Source organism: Haliaeetus albicilla, unplaced genomic scaffold (genome assembly GCF_947461875.1).
Source record: "Haliaeetus albicilla unplaced genomic scaffold, bHalAlb1.1 scaffold_34, whole genome shotgun sequence".
Classification (NCBI taxonomy): domain Eukaryota; kingdom Metazoa; phylum Chordata; class Aves; order Accipitriformes; family Accipitridae; genus Haliaeetus; species Haliaeetus albicilla.
Window position 1 is genome coordinate 3,790,384 of NW_027212433.1, and position 18,972 is coordinate 3,809,355.

Here is an 18,972-nt window from a genome sequence, read left to right on the forward strand (position 1 = left end):
TGGGCACCATGAGAGATTGCGTCTTTGGGAAAGCAGAGATTCCCAGTGTGGTGGTGCCTGTGAATAGGCTGCAGGGGGAAGGTGAAGACCAGCAACAGCTTTCCGGGCTGCCACCTTCCGTGTGGGACAAGGAGCCGGACGTTTGCCTGTTCGGGAACAGGCTCTGCCGAGGATGCGCACCGTGAGATGTTCCTTCTCTGGGCAAGCACAGATCCCCAAACCTGTTGTGCCTGTGAATAGGCTGCAGGGGGAAGGTGAAGACCAGCAACAGCTTTCCGGGCTGCCACCTTCCGTGTGGGACAAGGAGCCGGACGTTTGCCTTTTCGGGAACAGGCTCTGCCGAGGATGGGCACCATGAGAGATTGCGTCTTTGGGAAAGCAGAGATTCCCAGTGTGGTGGTGCCTGTGAATAGGCTGCAGGGGGAAGGTGAAGACCAGCAACAGCTTTCCGGGCTGCCACCTTCCGTGTGGGACAAGGAGCCGGACGTTTGCCTGTTCGGGAACAGGCTCTGCCGAGGATGCGCACCGTGAGATGTTCCTTCTCTGGGCAAGCACAGATCCCCAAACCTGTTGTGCCTGTGAATAGGCTGCAGGGGGAAGGTGAAGACCAGCAACAGCTTTCCGGGCTGCCACCTTCCGTGTGGGACAAGGAGCCGGACGTTTGCCTTTTCGGGAACAGGCTCTGCCGAGGATGCGCACTGTGAGAGATTGCGTCTTTGGGAAAGCAGAGATCCCAAAACCTGTTGTGCCTGTGAATAGGCTGCAGGGGGAAGGTGAAGACCAGCAACAGCTTTCCGGGCTGCCACCTTCCGTGTGGGACAAGGAGCCGGACGTTTGCCTTTTCGGGAACAGGCTCTGCCGAGGATGCGCACCGTGAGATGTTCCTTCTCTGTGCAAGCACAGATCCCCAAACCTGTTGTGCCTGTGAATAGGCTGCAGGGGGAAGGTGAAGACCAGCAAGAGCTTTCCGGGCTGCCACCTTCCGTGTGGGACAAGGAGCCGGACGTTTGCCTTTTCGGGAACAGGCTCTGCCGAGGATGCGCACCATGAGAGATTGCGTCTTTGGGCAAGCACAGATCCCAAAACCTGTTGTGCCTGTGAATAGGCTGCAGGGGGAAGGTGAAGACGAGCAACAGCTTTCAGGGCTGCCACCTTCCGTGTGGGACAAGGAGCCGGACGTTTGCCTTTTCGGGAACAGGCTCTGCCGAGGATGCGCACCGTGAGAGATTGCGTCTTTGGGCAAGCACAGATCCCCAAACCTGTTGTGCCTGTGAATAGGCTGCAGGGGGAAGGTGAAGACCAGCAAGAGCTTTCCGGGCTGCCACCTTCCGTGTGGGACAAGGAGCCGGACGTTTGCCTTTTCGGGAACAGGCTCTGCCGAGGATGGGCACCATGAGAGATTGCGTCTTTGGGAAAGCAGAGATTCCCAGTGTGGTGGTGCCTGTGAATAGGCTGCAGGGGGAAGGTGAAGACCAGCAACAGCTTTCAGGGCTGCCACCTTCCGTGTGGGACAAGGAGCCGGACGTTTGCCTGTTCGGGAACAGGCTCTGCCGAGGATGCGCACCGTGAGATGTTCCTTCTCTGGGCAAGCACAGATCCCCAAACCTGTTGTGCCTGTGACTAGGCTGCAGGGGGAAGGTGAAGACCAGCAACAGCTTTCCGGGCTGCCACCTTCCGTGTGGGACAAGGAGCCGGACGTTTGCCTTTTCGGGAACAGGCTCTGCCGAGGATGCGCACCGTGAGAGATTGCGTCTTTGGGCAAGCACAGATCCCAAAACCTGTTGTGCCTGTGAATAGGCTGCAGGGGGAAGGTGAAGACCAGCAAGAGCTTTCCGGGCTGCCACCTTCCGTGTGGGACAAGGAGCCGGACGTTTGCCTTTTCGGGAACAGGCTCTGCCGAGGATGCGCACCGTGAGATGTTCCTTCTCTGGGCAAGCACAGATCCCCAAACCTGTTGTGCCTGTGAATAGGCTGCAGGGGGAAGGTGAAGACCAGCAACAGCTTTCCGGGCTGCCACCTTCCGTGTGGGACAAGGAGCCGGACGTTTGCCTTTTCGGGAACAGGCTCTGCCGAGGATGCGCACCGTGAGAGATTGCGTCTTTGGGCAAGCACAGATCCCAAAACCTGTTGTGCCTGTGAATAGGCTGCAGGGGGAAGGTGAAGACCAGCAACAGCTTTCCGGGCTGCCACCTTCCGTGTGGGACAAGGAGCCGGACGTTTGCCTTTTTGGGTACAGGCTCTGCCGAGGATGCGCACCGTGAGATGTTCCTTCTCTGGGCAAGCACAGATCCCCAAACCTGTTGTGCCTGTGAATAGGCTGCAGGGGGAAGGTGAAGACCAGCAACAGCTTTCCGGGCTGCCACCTTCCGTGTGGGACAAGGAGCCGGACGTTTGCCTTTTCGGGAACAGGCTCTGCCGAGGATGCGCACCGTGAGAGATTGCGTCTTTGGGCAAGCACAGATCCCAAAACCTGTTGTGCCTGTGAATAGGCTGCAGGGGGAAGGTGAAGACCAGCAACAGCTTTCCGGTCTGCCACCTTCCGTGTGGGACAAGGAGCCGGACGTTTGCCTTTTCGGGAACAGGCTCTGCCGAGGATGCGCACCGTGAGATGTTCCTTCTCTGGGCAAGCACAGATCCCCAAACCTGTTGTGCCTGTGAATAGGCTGCAGGGGGAAGGTGAAGACCAGCAACAGCTTTCCGGGCTGCCACCTTCCGTGTGGGACAAGGAGCCGGACGTTTGCCTTTTCGGGAAGAGGCTCTGCCGAGGATGGGCACCATGAGAGATTGCGTCTTTGGGAAAGCAGAGATTCCCAGTGTGGTGGTGCCTGTGAATAGGCTGCAGGGGGAAGGTGAAGACCAGCAACAGCTTTCAGGGCTGCCACCTTCCGTGTGGGACAAGGAGCCGGACGTTTGCCTGTTCGGGAACAGGCTCTGCCGAGGATGCGCACCGTGAGATGTTCCTTCTCTGGGCAAGCACAGATCCCAAAACCTGTTGTGCCTGTGAATAGGCTGCAGGGGGAAGGTGAAGACCAGCAACAGCTTTCAGGGCTGCCACCTTCCGTGTGGGACAAGGAGCCGGACGTTTGCCTTTTCGGGAACAGGCTCTGCCGAGGATGCGAACCGTGAGATGTTCCTTCTCTGGGCAAGCACAGATCCCAAAACCTGTTGTGCCTGTGAATAGGCTGCAGGGGGAAGGTGAAGACCAGCAACAGCTTTCCGGGCTGCCACCTTCCGTGTGGGACAAGGAGCCGGACGTTTGCCTTTTCGGGAACAGGCTCTGCCGAGGATGCGCACCGTGAGATGTTCCTTCTCTGGGCAAGCACAGATCCCCAAACCTGTTGTGCCTGTGAATAGGCTGCAGGGGGAAGGTGAAGACCAGCAAGAGCTTTCCGGGCTGCCACCTTCCGTGTGGGACAAGGAGCCGGACGTTTGCCTTTTCGGGAACAGGCTCTGCCGAGGATGCGCAGCGTGAGATGTTCCTTCTCTGCGCAAGCACAGATCCCCAAACCTGTTGTGCCTGTGAATAGGCTGCAGGGGGAAGGTGAAGACCAGCAACAGCTTTCCGGGCTGCCACCTTCCGTGTGGGACAAGGAGCCGGACGTTTGCCTTTTCGGGAACAGGCTCTGCCGAGGATGCGCACCGTGAGAAGTTCCTTCTCTGGGCAAGCAAAGATCCCAAAACCTGTTGTGCCTGTGAATAGGCTGCAGGGGGAAGGTGAAGACCAGCAACAGCTTTCCGGGCTGCCACCTTCCGTGTGGGACAAGGAGCCGGACGTTTGCCTTTTCGGGAACAGGCTCTGCCGAGGATGCGCACCGTGAGAGATTGCGTCTTTGGGAAAGCAGAGATTCCCAGTGTGGTGGTGCCTGTGAATAGGCTGCAGGGGGAAGGTGAAGACCAGCAACAGCTTTCCGGGCTGCCACCTTCCGTGTGGGACAAGGAGCCGGACGTTTGCCTGTTCGGGAACAGGCTCTGCCGAGGATGCGCACCGTGAGATGTTCCTTCTCTGGGCAAGCACAGATCCCCAAACCTGTTGTGCCTGTGACTAGGCTGCAGGGGGAAGGTGAAGACCAGCAACAGCTTTCCGGGCTGCCACCTTCCGTGTGGGACAAGGAGCCGGACGTTTGCCTTTTCGGGAACAGGCTCTGCCGAGGATGCGCACCGTGAGATGTTCCTTCTCTGGGCAAGCACAGATCCCAAAACCTGTTGTGCCTGTGAATAGGCTGCAGGGGGAAGGTGAAGACCAGCAACAGCTTTCCGGGCTGCCACCTTCCGTGTGGGACAAGGAGCCGGACGTTTGCCTTTTCGGGAACAGGCTCTGCCGAGGATGCGCACCGTGAGATGTTCCTTCTCTGGGCAAGCACAGATCCCCAAACCTGTTGTGCCTGTGAATAGGCTGCAGGGGGAAGGTGAAGACCAGCAACAGCTTTCCGGGCTGCCACCTTCCGTGTGGGACAAGGAGCCGGACGTTTGCCTTTTCGGGAACAGGCTCTGCCGAGGATGCGCACCGTGAGAGATTGTGTCTTTGGGCAAGCACAGATCCCAAAACCTGTTGTGCCTGTGAATAGGCTGCAGGGGGAAGGTGAAGACCAGCAACAGCTTTCAGGGCTGCCACCTTCCGTGTGGGACAAGGAGCCGGACGTTTGCCTTTTCGGGAACAGGCTCTGCCGAGGATGCGCACCGTGAGATGTTCCTTCTCTGGGCAAGCACAGATCCCCAAACCTGTTGTGCCTGTGAATAGGCTGCAGGGGGAAGGTGAAGACCAGCAACAGCTTTCCGGGCTGCCACCTTCCGTGTGGGACAAGGAGCCGGACGTTTGCCTTTTCGGGAACAGGCTCTGCCGAGGATGCGCACCGTGAGATGTTCCTTCTCTGGGCAAGCACAGATCCCCAAACCTGTTGTGCCTGTGAATAGGCTGCAGGGGGAAGGTGAAGACCAGCAACAGCTTTCCGGGCTGCCACCTTCCGTGTGGGACAAGGAGCCGGACGTTTGCCTTTTTGGGAACAGGCTCTGCCGAGGATGCGCACCGTGAGATGTTCCTTCTCTGCGCAAGCACAGATCCCCAAACCTGTTGTGCCTGTGAATAGGCTGCAGGGGGAAGGTGAAGACCAGCAAGAGCTTTCCGGGCTGCCACCTTCCGTGTGGGACAAGGAGCCGGACGTTTGCCTTTTCGGGAACAGGCTCTGCCGAGGATGCGCACCGTGAGAGATTGCGTCTTTGGGCAAGCACAGATCCCAAAACCTGTTGTGCCTGTGAATAGGCTGCAGGGGGAAGGTGAAGACCAGCAACAGCTTTCCGGGCTGCCACCTTCCGTGTGGGACAAGGAGCCGGACGTTTGCCTTTTTGGGAACAGGCTCTGCCGAGGATGCGCACCGTGAGATGTTCCTTCTCTGGGCAAGCACAGATCCCCAAACCTGTTGTGCCTGTGAATAGGCTGCAGGGGGAAGGTGAAGACCAGCAACAGCTTTCCGGGCTGCCACCTTCCGTGTGGGACAAGGAGCCGGACGTTTGCCTTTTCGGGAACAGGCTCTGCCGAGGATGGGCACCATGAGAGATTGCGTCTTTGGGAAAGCAGAGATTCCCAGTGTGGTGGTGCCTGTGAATAGGCTGCAGGGGGAAGGTGAAGACCAGCAACAGCTTTCAGGGCTGCCACCTTCCGTGTGGGACAAGGAGCCGGACGTTTGCCTGTTCGGGAACAGGCTCTGCCGAGGATGCGCACCGTGAGATGTTCCTTCTCTGGGCAAGCACAGATCCCAAAACCTGTTGTGCCTGTGAATAGGCTGCAGGGGGAAGGTGAAGACCAGCAACAGCTTTCCGGGCTGCCACCTTCCGTGTGGGACAAGGAGCCGGACGTTTGCCTTTTCGGGAACAGGCTCTGCCGAGGATGCGCACCGTGAGAGATTGCGTCTTTGGGCAAGCACAGATCCCAAAACCTGTTGTGCCTGTGAATAGGCTGCAGGGGGAAGGTGAAGACCAGCAACAGCTTTCAGGGCTGCCACCTTCCGTGTGGGACAAGGAGCCGGACGTTTGCCTTTTCGGGAACAGGCTCTGCCGAGGATGCGCACCGTGAGATGTTCCTTCTCTGGGCAAGCACAGATCCCCAAACCTGTTGTGCCTGTGAATAGGCTGCAGGGGGAAGGTGAAGACCAGCAAGAGCTTTCCGGGCTGCCACCTTCCGTGTGGGACAAGGAGCCGGACGTTTGCCTTTTCGGGAACAGGCTCTGCCGTGGGTGCGCACCGTGAGATGTTCCTTCTCTGGGCAAGCACAGATCCCCAAACCTGTTGTGCCTGTGAATAGGCTGCAGGGGGAAGGTGAAGACCAGCAACAGCTTTCCGGGCTGCCACCTTCCGTGTGGGACAAGGAGCCGGACGTTTGCCTTTTCGGGAACAGGCTCTGCCGAGGATGCGCACCGTGAGAAGTTCCTTCTCTGGGCAAGCAAAGATCCCAAAACCTGTTGTGCCTGTGAATAGGCTGCAGGGGGAAGGTGAAGACCAGCAACAGCTTTCCGGGCTGCCACCTTCCGTGTGGGACAAGGAGCCGGACGTTTGCCTTTTCGGGAACAGGCTCTGCCGAGGATGGGCACCATGAGAGATTGCGTCTTTGGGAAAGCAGAGATTCCCAGTGTGGTGGTGCCTGTGAATAGGCTGCAGGGGGAAGGTGAAGACCAGCAACAGCTTTCCGGGCTGCCACCTTCCGTGTGGGACAAGGAGCCGGACGTTTGCCTGTTCGGGAACAGGCTCTGCCGAGGATGCGCACCGTGAGATGTTCCTTCTCTGGGCAAGCACAGATCCCCAAACCTGTTGTGCCTGTGAATAGGCTGCAGGGGGAAGGTGAAGACCAGCAACAGCTTTCCGGGCTGCCACCTTCCGTGTGGGACAAGGAGCCGGACGTTTGCCTTTTCGGGAACAGGCTCTGCCGAGGATGCGCACCGTGAGAGATTGCGTCTTTGGGCAAGCACAGATCCCAAAACCTGTTGTGCCTGTGAATAGGCTGCAGGGGGAAGGTGAAGACCAGCAACAGCTTTCCGGGCTGCCACCTTCCGTGTGGGACAAGGAGCCGGACGTTTGCCTTTTCGGGAACAGGCTCTGCCGAGGATGCGCACCGTGAGATGTTCCTTCTCTGGGCAAGCACAGATCCCCAAACCTGTTGTGCCTGTGAATAGGCTGCAGGGGGAAGGTGAAGACCAGCAACAGCTTTCCGGGCTGCCACCTTCCGTGTGGGACAAGGAGCCGGACATTTGCCTTTTCGGGAACAGGCTCTGCCGAGGATGCGCACCGTGAGAGATTGTGTCTTTGGGCAAGCACAGATCCCAAAACCTGTTGTGCCTGTGAATAGGCTGCAGGGGGAAGGTGAAGACCAGCAACAGCTTTCCGGGCTGCCACCTTCCGTGTGGGACAAGGAGCCGGACGTTTGCCTTTTCGGGAACAGGCTCTGCCGAGGATGCGCACCGTGAGAGATTGCGTCTTTGGGCAAGCACAGATCCCAAAACCTGTTGTGCCTGTGAATAGGCTGCAGGGGGAAGGTGAAGACCAGCAAGAGCTTTCCGGGCTGCCACCTTCCGTGTGGGACAAGGAGCCGGACGTTTGCCTTTTCGGGAACAGGCTCTGCCGAGGATGCGCACCGTGAGATGTTCCTTCTCTGGGCAAGCACAGATCCCCAAACCTGTTGTGCCTGTGAATAGGCTGCAGGGGGAAGGTGAAGACCAGCAACAGCTTTCCGGGCTGCCACCTTCCGTGTGGGACAAGGAGCCGGACGTTTGCCTTTTCGGGAACAGGCTCTGCCGAGGATGCGCACCGTGAGAGATTGCGTCTTTGGGCAAGCACAGATCCCCAAACCTGTTGTGCCTGTGAATAGGCTGCAGGGGGAAGGTGAAGACCAGCAACAGCTTTCCGGGCTGCCACCTTCCGTGTGGGACAAGGAGCCGGACGTTTGCCTTTTCGGGAACAGGCTCTGCCGAGGATGCGCACCGTGAGATGTTCCTTCTCTGGGCAAGCACAGATCCCCAAACCTGTTGTGCCTGTGAATAGGCTGCAGGGGGAAGGTGAAGACCAGCAACAGCTTTCCGGGCTGCCACCTTCCGTGTGGGACAAGGAGCCGGACGTTTGCCTTTTCGGGAACAGGCTCTGCCGAGGATGCGCACCGTGAGAGATTGCGTCTTTGGGCAAGCACAGATCCCAAAACCTGTTGTGCCTGTGAATAGGCTGCAGGGGGAAGGTGAAGACCAGCAACAGCTTTCCGGGCTGCCACCTTCCGTGTGGGACAAGGAGCCGGACGTTTGCCTTTTCGGGAACAGGCTCTGCCGAGGATGCGCACCGTGAGATGTTCCTTCTCTGGGCAAGCACAGATCCCCAAACCTGTTGTGCCTGTGAATAGGCTGCAGGGGGAAGGTGAAGACCAGCAACAGCTTTCCGGGCTGCCACCTTCCGTGTGGGACAAGGAGCCGGACGTTTGCCTTTTCGGGAACAGGCTCTGCCGAGGATGGGCACCATGAGAGATTGCGTCTTTGGGAAAGCAGAGATTCCCAGTGCGGTGGTGCCTGTGAATAGGCTGCAGGGGGAAGGTGAAGACCAGCAACAGCTTTCCGGGCTGCCACCTTCCGTGTGGGACAAGGAGCCGGACGTTTGCCTGTTCGGGAACAGGCTCTGCCGAGGATGCGCACCGTGAGATGTTCCTTCTCTGCGCAAGCACAGATCCCCAAACCTGTTGTGCCTGTGAATAGGCTGCAGGGGGAAGGTGAAGACCAGCAACAGCTTTCCGGGCTGCCACCTTCCGTGTGGGACAAGGAGCCGGACGTTTGCCTTTTCGGGAACAGGCTCTGCCGAGGATGCGCACCGTGAGATGTTCCTTCTCTGGGCAAGCACAGATCCCCAAACCTGTTGTGCCTGTGAATAGGCTGCAGGGGGAAGGTGAAGACCAGCAACAGCTTTCCGGGCTGCCACCTTCCGTGTGGGACAAGGAGCCGGACGTTTGCCTTTTCGGGAACAGGCTCTGCCGAGGATGCGCACCGTGAGAAGTTCCTTCTCTGGGCAAGCACAGATCCCAAAACCTGTTGTGCCTGTGAATAGGCTGCAGGGGGAAGGTGAAGACCAGCAACAGCTTTCCGGGCTGCCACCTTCCGTGTGGGACAAGGAGCCGGACGTTTGCCTTTTTGGGAACAGGCTCTGCCGAGGATGCGCACCGTGAGATGTTCCTTCTCTGGGCAAGCACAGATCCCCAAACCTGTTGTGCCTGTGACTAGGCTGCAGGGGGAAGGTGAAGACCAGCAACACCTTGGAGGGCTGCCACCTTCCGTGTGGGACAAGGAGCCGGACGTTTGCCTTTTCGGGAACAGGCTCTGCCGAGGATGGGCACCATGAGAGATTGCGTCTTTGGGAAAGCAGAGATTCCCAGTGTGGTGGTGCCTGTGACTAGGCTGCAGGGGGAAGGTGAAGACCAGCAACAGCTTTCCGGGCTGCCACCTTCCGTGTGGGACAAGGAGCCGGACGTTTGCCTTTTCGGGAACAGGCTCTGCCGAGGATGCGCACCGTGAGAGATTGCGTCTTTGGGCAAGCACAGATCCCCAAACCTGTTGTGCCTGTGAATAGGCTGCAGGGGGAAGGTGAAGACCAGCAACAGCTTTCAGGGCTGCCACCTTCCGTGTGGGACAAGGAGCCGGACGTTTGCCTTTTCGGGAACAGGCTCTGCCGAGGATGCGCACCGTGAGATGTTCCTTCTCTGGGCAAGCACAGATCCCAAAACCTGTTGTGCCTGTGAATAGGCTGCAGGGGGAAGGTGAAGACCAGCAACAGCTTTCAGGGCTGCCACCTTCCGTGTGGGACAAGGAGCCGGACGTTTGCCTTTTCGGGAACAGGCTCTGCCGAGGATGCGCACCGTGAGATGTTCCTTCTCTGGGCAAGCACAGATCCCCAAACCTGTTGTGCCTGTGAATAGGCTGCAGGGGGAAGGTGAAGACCAGCAACAGCTTTCCGGGCTGCCAACTTCCGTGTGGGACAAGGAGCCGGACGTTTGCCTTTTCGGGAACAGGCTCTGCCGAGGATGCGCACCGTGAGAGATTGCGTCTTTGGGCAAGCACAGATCCCAAAACCTGTTGTGCCTGTGAATAGGCTGCAGGGGGAAGGTGAAGACCAGCAACAGCTTTCCGGGCTGCCACCTTCCGTGTGGGACAAGGAGCCGGACGTTTGCCTTTTCGGGAACAGGCTCTGCCGAGGATGCGCACCGTGAGAGATTGCGTCTTTGGGCAAGCACAGATCCCCAAACCTGTTGTGCCTGTGAATAGGCTGCAGGGGGAAGGTGAAGACCAGCAACAGCTTTCCGGGCTGCCACCTTCCGTGTGGGACAAGGAGCCGGACGTTTGCCTTTTCGGGAACAGGCTCTGCCGAGGATGCGCACCGTGAGATGTTCCTTCTCTGCGCAAGCACAGATCCCCAAACCTGTTGTGCCTGTGAATAGGCTGCAGGGGGAAGGTGAAGACCAGCAAGAGCTTTCCGGGCTGCCACCTTCCGTGTGGGACAAGGAGCCGGACGTTTGCCTTTTCGGGAACAGGCTCTGCCGAGGATGCGCACCGTGAGATGTTCCTTCTCTGGGCAAGCACAGATCCCCAAACCTGTTGTGCCTGTGAATAGGCTGCAGGGGGAAGGTGAAGACCAGCAAGAGCTTTCAGGGCTGCCACCTTCCGTGTGGGACAAGGAGCCGGACGTTTGCCTTTTCGGGAACAGGCTCTGCCGAGGATGCGCACCGTGAGATGTTCCTTCTCTGCGCAAGCACAGATCCCCAAACCTGTTGTGCCTGTGAATAGGCTGCAGGGGGAAGGTGAAGACCAGCAACAGCTTTCCGGGCTGCCACCTTCCGTGTGGGACAAGGAGCCGGACGTTTGCCTTTTCGGGAACAGGCTCTGCCGAGGATGCGCACCGTGAGATGTTCCTTCTCTGCGCAAGCACAGATCCCCAAACCTGTTGTGCCTGTGAATAGGCTGCAGGGGGAAGGTGAAGACCAGCAACAGCTTTCCGGGCTGCCACCTTCCGTGTGGGACAAGGAGCCGGACGTTTGCCTTTTCGGGAACAGGCTCTGCCGAGGATGCGCACCGTGAGAGATTGCGTCTTTGGGCAAGCACAGATCCCCAAACCTGTTGTGCCTGTGAATAGGCTGCAGGGGGAAGGTGAAGACCAGCAACAGCTTTCCGGGCTGCCACCTTCCGTGTGGGACAAGGAGCCGGACGTTTGCCTTTTTGGGAACAGGCTCTGCCGAGGATGCGCACCGTGAGATGTTCCTTCTCTGGGCAAGCACAGATCCCCAAACCTGTTGTGCCTGTGAATAGGCTGCAGGGGGAAGGTGAAGACCAGCAACAGCTTTCCGGGCTGCCACCTTCCGTGTGGGACAAGGAGCCGGACGTTTGCCTTTTCGGGAACAGGCTCTGCCGAGGATGGGCACCATGAGAGATTGCGTCTTTGGGAAAGCAGAGATTCCCAGTGCGGTGGTGCCTGTGAATAGGCTGCAGGGGGAAGGTGAAGACCAGCAACAGCTTTCCGGGCTGCCACCTTCCGTGTGGGACAAGGAGCCGGACGTTTGCCTGTTCGGGAACAGGCTCTGCCGAGGATGCGCACCGTGAGATGTTCCTTCTCTGGGCAAGCACAGATCCCCAAACCTGTTGTGCCTGTGAATAGGCTGCAGGGGGAAGGTGAAGACCAGCAACAGCTTTCCGGGCTGCCACCTTCCGTGTGGGACAAGGAGCCGGACGTTTGCCTTTTCGGGAACAGGCTCTGCCGAGGATGCGCACCGTGAGAGATTGCGTCTTTGGGCAAGCACAGATCCCAAAACCTGTTGTGCCTGTGAATAGGCTGCAGGGGGAAGGTGAAGACCAGCAACAGCTTTCCGGGCTGCCACCTTCCGTGTGGGACAAGGAGCCGGACGTTTGCCTTTTCGGGAACAGGCTCTGCCGAGGATGCGCACCGTGAGATGTTCCTTCTCTGGGCAAGCACAGATCCCCAAACCTGTTGTGCCTGTGAATAGGCTGCAGGGGGAAGGTGAAGACCAGCAAGAGCTTTCCGGGCTGCCACCTTCCGTGTGGGACAAGGAGCCGGACGTTTGCCTTTTCGGGAACAGGCTCTGCCGAGGATGCGCACCGTGAGATGTTCCTTCTCTGGGCAAGCACAGATCCCCAAACCTGTTGTGCCTGTGAATAGGCTGCAGGGGGAAGGTGAAGACCAGCAAGAGCTTTCCGGGCTGCCACCTTCCGTGTGGGACAAGGAGCCGGACGTTTGCCTTTTCGGGAACAGGCTCTGCCGAGGATGCGCACCATGAGAGATTGCGTCTTTGGGCAAGCACAGATCCCCAAACCTGTTGTGCCTGTGAATAGGCTGCAGGGGGAAGGTGAAGACCAGCAACAGCTTTCCGGGCTGCCACCTTCCGTGTGGGACAAGGAGCCGGACGTTTGCCTGTTCGGGAACAGGCTCTGCCGAGGATGCGCACCGTGAGATGTTCCTTCTCTGGGCAAGCACAGATCCCAAAACCTGTTGTGCCTGTGAATAGGCTGCAGGGGGAAGGTGAAGACCAGCAACAGCTTTCCGGGCTGCCACCTTCCGTGTGGGACAAGGAGCCGGACGTTTGCCTTTTCGGGAACAGGCTCTGCCGAGGATGCGCACCGTGAGAGATTGCGTCTTTGGGCAAGCACAGATCCCAAAACCTGTTGTGCCTGTGAATAGGCTGCAGGGGGAAGGTGAAGACCAGCAACAGCTTTCCGGGCTGCCACCTTCCGTGTGGGACAAGGAGCCGGACGTTTGCCTTTTCGGGAACAGGCTCTGCCGAGGATGCGCACCGTGAGATGTTCCTTCTCTGGGCAAGCACAGATCCCAAAACCTGTTGTGCCTGTGAATAGGCTGCAGGGGGAAGGTGAAGACCAGCAACAGCTTTCCGGGCTGCCACCTTCCGTGTGGGACAAGGAGCCGGACGTTTGCCTTTTCGGGAACAGGCTCTGCCGAGGATGCGCACCGTGAGATGTTCCTTCTCTGCGCAAGCAGAGATCCCCAAACCTGTTGTGCCTGTGAATAGGCTGCAGGGGGAAGGTGAAGACCAGCAACAGCTTTCCGGGCTGCCACCTTCCGTGTGGGACAAGGAGCCGGACGTTTGCCTTTTCGGGAACAGGCTCTGCCGAGGATGCGCACCGTGAGATGTTCCTTCTCTGGGCAAGCACAGATCCCCAAACCTGTTGTGCCTGTGAATAGGCTGCAGGGGGAAGGTGAAGACCAGCAACAGCTTTCCGGGCTGCCACCTTCCGTGTGGGACAAGGAGCCGGACGTTTGCCTTTTCGGGAACAGGCTCTGCCGAGGATGCGCACCGTGAGAGATTGCGTCTTTGGGCAAGCACAGATCCCCAAACCTGTTGTGCCTGTGAATAGGCTGCAGGGGGAAGGTGAAGACCAGCAAGAGCTTTCCGGGCTGCCACCTTCCGTGTGGGACAAGGAGCCGGACGTTTGCCTTTTCGGGAACAGGCTCTGCCGAGGATGCGCACCGTGAGAGATTGCGTCTTTGGGCAAGCACAGATCCCCAAACCTGTTGTGCCTGTGAATAGGCTGCAGGGGGAAGGTGAAGACCAGCAACAGCTTTCCGGGCTGCCACCTTCCGTGTGGGACAAGGAGCCGGACGTTTGCCTTTTCGGGAACAGGCTCTGCCGAGGATGCGCACCGTGAGATGTTCCTTCTCTGGGCAAGCACAGATCCCCAAACCTGTTGTGCCTGTGAATAGGCTGCAGGGGGAAGGTGAAGACCAGCAACAGCTTTCCGGGCTGCCACCTTCCGTGTGGGACAAGGAGCCGGACGTTTGCCTTTTCGGGAACAGGCTCTGCCGAGGATGCGCACCGTGAGATGTTCCTTCTCTGGGCAAGCACAGATCCCCAAACCTGTTGTGCCTGTGAATAGGCTGCAGGGGGAAGGTGAAGACCAGCAACAGCTTTCCGGGCTGCCACCTTCCGTGTGGGACAAGGAGCCGGACGTTTGCCTTTTCGGGAACAGGCTCTGCCGAGGATGCGCACCGTGAGATGTTCCTTCTCTGGGCAAGCACAGATCCCCAAACCTGTTGTGCCTGTGAATAGGCTGCAGGGGGAAGGTGAAGACCAGCAACAGCTTTCCGGGCTGCCACCTTCCGTGTGGGACAAGGAGCCGGACGTTTGCCTTTTCGGGAACAGGCTCTGCCGAGGATGGGCACCATGAGAGATTGCGTCTTTGGGAAAGCAGAGATTCCCAGTGTGGTGGTGCCTGTGAATAGGCTGCAGGGGGAAGGTGAAGACCAGCAACAGCTTTCAGGGCTGCCACCTTCCGTGTGGGACAAGGAGCCGGACGTTTGCCTGTTCGGGAACAGGCTCTGCCGAGGATGCGCACCGTGAGATGTTCCTTCTCTGGGCAAGCACAGATCCCAAAACCTGTTGTGCCTGTGAATAGGCTGCAGGGGGAAGGTGAAGACCAGCAACAGCTTTCCGGGCTGCCACCTTCCGTGTGGGACAAGGAGCCGGACGTTTGCCTTTTTGGGAACAGGCTCTGCCGAGGATGCGCACCATGAGATGTTCCTTCTCTGGGCAAGCACAGATCCCCAAACCTGTTGTGCCTGTGAATAGGCTGCAGGGGGAAGGTGAAGACCAGCAACAGCTTTCCGGGCTGCCACCTTCCGTGTGGGACAAGGAGCCGGACGTTTGCCTTTTCGGGAACAGGCTCTGCCGAGGATGCGCACCGTGAGATGTTCCTTCTCTGGGCAAGCACAGATCCCCAAACCTGTTGTGCCTGTGAATAGGCTGCAGGGGGAAGGTGAAGACCAGCAACAGCTTTCCGGGCTGCCACCTTCCGTGTGGGACAAGGAGCCGGACGTTTGCCTTTTCGGGAACAGGCTCTGCCGAGGATGCGCACCGTGAGAGATTGCGTCTTTGGGCAAGCACAGATCCCAAAACCTGTTGTGCCTGTGAATAGGCTGCAGGGGGAAGGTGAAGACCAGCAACAGCTTTCCGGGCTGCCACCTTCCGTGTGGGACAAGGAGCCGGACGTTTGCCTTTTCGGGAACAGGCTCTGCCGAGGATGCGCACCGTGAGAGATTGTGTCTTTGGGCAAGCACAGATCCCAAAACCTGTTGTGCCTGTGAATAGGCTGCAGGGGGAAGGTGAAGACCAGCAACAGCTTTCCGGGCTGCCACCTTCCGTGTGGGACAAGGAGCCGGACGTTTGCCTTTTCGGGAACAGGCTCTGCCGAGGATGCGCACCGTGAGATGTTCCTTCTCTGGGCAAGCACAGATCCCAAAACCTGTTGTGCCTGTGACTAGGCTGCAGGGGGAAGGTGAAGACCAGCAACAGCTTTCCGGGCTGCCACCTTCCGTGTGGGACAAGGAGCCGGACGTTTGCCTTTTCGGGAACAGGCTCTGCCGAGGATGCGCACCGTGAGATGTTCCTTCTCTGGGCAAGCACAGATCCCCAAACCTGTTGTGCCTGTGAATAGGCTGCAGGGGGAAGGTGAAGACCAGCAACAGCTTTCCGGGCTGCCACCTTCCGTGTGGGACAAGGAGCCGGACGTTTGCCTTTTCGGGAACAGGCTCTGCCGAGGATGCGCACTGTGAGAGATTGCGTCTTTGGGCAAGCACAGATCCCAAAACCTGTTGTGCCTGTGAATAGGCTGCAGGGGGAAGGTGAAGACCAGCAACAGCTTTCCGGGCTGCCACCTTCCGTGTGGGACAAGGAGCCGGACGTTTGCCTTTTCGGGAACAGGCTCTGCCGAGGATGCGCACCGTGAGATGTTCCTTCTCTGTGCAAGCACAGATCCCAAAACCTGTTGTGCCTGTGAATAGGCTGCAGGGGGAAGGTGAAGACCAGCAACAGCTTTCCGGGCTGCCACCTTCCGTGTGGGACAAGGAGCCGGACGTTTGCCTTTTCGGGAACAGGCTCTGCCGAGGATGCGCACCGTGAGAGATTGCGTCTTTGGGCAAGCACAGATCCCAAAACCTGTTGTGCCTGTGAATAGGCTGCAGGGGGAAGGTGAAGACCAGCAACAGCTTTCCGGGCTGCCACCTTCCGTGTGGGACAAGGAGCCGGACGTTTGCCTTTTCGGGAACAGGCTCTGCCGAGGATGGGCACCATGAGAGATTGCGTCTTTGGGAAAGCAGAGATTCCCAGTGTGGTGGTGCCTGTGAATAGGCTGCAGGGGGAAGGTGAAGACCAGCAACAGCTTTCAGGGCTGCCACCTTCCGTGTGGGACAAGGAGCCGGACGTTTGCCTTTTCGGGAACAGGCTCTGCCGAGGATGCGCACCGTGAGATGTTCCTTCTCTGGGCAAGCACAGATCCCCAAACCTGTTGTGCCTGTGAATAGGCTGCAGGGGGAAGGTGAAGACCAGCAACAGCTTTCCGGGCTGCCACCTTCCGTGTGGGACAAGGAGCCGGACGTTTGCCTTTTCGGGAACAGGCTCTGCCGAGGATGCGCACCGTGAGAGATTGCGTCTTTGGGCAAGCACAGATCCCAAAACCTGTTGTGCCTGTGAATAGGCTGCAGGGGGAAGGTGAAGACCAGCAAGAGCTTTCCGGGCTGCCACCTTCCGTGTGGGACAAGGAGCCGGACGTTTGCCTTTTTGGGAACAGGCTCTGCCGAGGATGCGCACCGTGAGATGTTCCTTCTCTGGGCAAGCACAGATCCCCAAACCTGTTGTGCCTGTGAATAGGCTGCAGGGGGAAGGTGAAGACCAGCAAGAGCTTTCCGGGCTGCCACCTTCCGTGTGGGACAAGGAGCCGGACGTTTGCCTTTTCGGGAACAGGCTCTGCCGAGGATGCGCACCGTGAGATGTTCCTTCTCTGGGCAAGCACAGATCCCCAAACCTGTTGTGCCTGTGAATAGGCTGCAGGGGGAAGGTGAAGACCAGCAAGAGCTTTCCGGGCTGCCACCTTCCGTGTGGGACAAGGAGCCGGACGTTTGCCTTTTCGGGAACAGGCTCTGCCGAGGATGCGCACCGTGAGAGATTGCGTCTTTGGGCAAGCACAGATCCCAAAACCTGTTGTGCCTGTGAATAGGCTGCAGGGGGAAGGTGAAGACCAGCAACAGCTTTCCGGGCTGCCACCTTCCGTGTGGGACAAGGAGCCGGACGTTTGCCTTTTCGGGAACAGGCTCTGCCGAGGATGCGCACCGTGAGAGATTGTGTCTTTGGGCAAGCACAGATCCCCAAACCTGTTGTGCCTGTGAATAGGCTGCAGGGGGAAGGTGAAGACCAGCAACAGCTTTCCGGGCTGCCACCTTCCGTGTGGGACAAGGAGCCGGACGTTTGCCTTTTCGGGAACAGGCTCTGCCGAGGATGCGCACCGTGAGATGTTCCTTCTCTGGGCAAGCACAGATCCCCAAACCTGTTGTGCCTGTGAATAGGCTGCAGGGGGAAGGTGAAGACCAGCAACAGCTTTCCGGGCTGCCACCTTCCGTGTGGGACAAGGAGCCGGACGTTTGCCTTTTCGGGAACAGGCTCTGCCGAGGATGCGCACCGTGAGATGTTCCTTCTCTGGGCAAGCACAGATCCCCAAACCTGTTGTGCCTGTGAATAGGCTGCAGGGGGAAGGTGAAGACCAGCAACAGCTTTCCGGGCTGCCACCTTCCGTGTGGGACAAGGAGCCGGACGTTTGCCTTTTCGGGAACAGGCTCTGCCGAGGATGCGCACCGTGAGAGATTGCGTCTTTGGGCAAGCACAGATCCCAAAACCTGTTGTGCCTGTGAATAGGCTGCAGGGGGAAGGTGAAGACCAGCAACAGCTTTCCGGGCTGCCACCTTCCGTGTGGGACAAGGAGCCGGACGTTTGCCTTTTTGGGAACAGGCTCTGCCGAGGATGCGCACCGTGAGATGTTCCTTCTCTGGGCAAGCACAGATCCCCAAACCTGTTGTGCCTGTGAATAGGCTGCAGGGGGAAGGTGAAGACCAGCAAGAGCTTTCCGGGCTGCCACCTTCCGTGTGGGACAAGGAGCCGGACGTTTGCCTTTTCGGGAACAGGCTCTGCCGAGGATGCGCACCGTGAGATGTTCCTTCTCTGGGCAAGCACAGATCCCCAAACCTGTTGTGCCTGTGAATAGGCTGCAGGGGGAAGGTGAAGACCAGCAAGAGCTTTCCGGGCTGCCACCTTCCGTGTGGGACAAGGAGCCGGACGTTTGCCTTTTCGGGAACAGGCTCTGCCGAGGATGCGCACCGTGAGAGATTGCGTCTTTGGGCAAGCACAGATCCCAAAACCTGTTGTGCCTGTGAATAGGCTGCAGGGGGAAGGTGAAGACCAGCAACAGCTTTCCGGGCTGCCACCTTCCGTGTGGGACAAGGAGCCGGACGTTTGCCTTTTCGGGAACAGGCTCTGCCGAGGATGCGCACCGTGAGAGATTGTGTCTTTGGGCAAGCACAGATCCCCAAACCTGTTGTGCCTGTGAATAGGCTGCAGGGGGAAGGTGAAGACCAGCAACAGCTTTCCGGGCTGCCACCTTCCGTGTGGGACAAGGAGCCGGACGTTTGCCTTTTCGGGAACAGGCTCTGCCGAGGATGCGCACCGTGAGATGTTCCTTCTCTGGGCAAGCACAGATCCCCAAACCTGTTGTGCCTGTGAATAGGCTGCAGGGGGAAGGTGAAGACCAGCAACAGCTTTCCGGGCTGCCACCTTCCGTGTGGGACAAGGAGCCGGACGTTTGCCTTTTCGGGAACAGGCTCTGCCGAGGATGCGCACCGTGAGATGTTCCTTCTCTGGGCAAGCACAGATCCCCAAACCTGTTGTGCCTGTGAATAGGCTGCAGGGGGAAGGTGAAGACCAGCAACAGCTTTCCGGGCTGCCACCTTCCGTGTGGGACAAGGAGCCGGACGTTTGCCTTTTCGGGAACAGGCTCTGCCGAGGATGCGCACCGTGAGAGATTGCGTCTTTGGGCAAGCACAGATCCCAAAACCTGTTGTGCCTGTGAATAGGCTGCAGGGGGAAGGTGAAGACCAGCAAGAGCTTTCCGGGCTGCCACC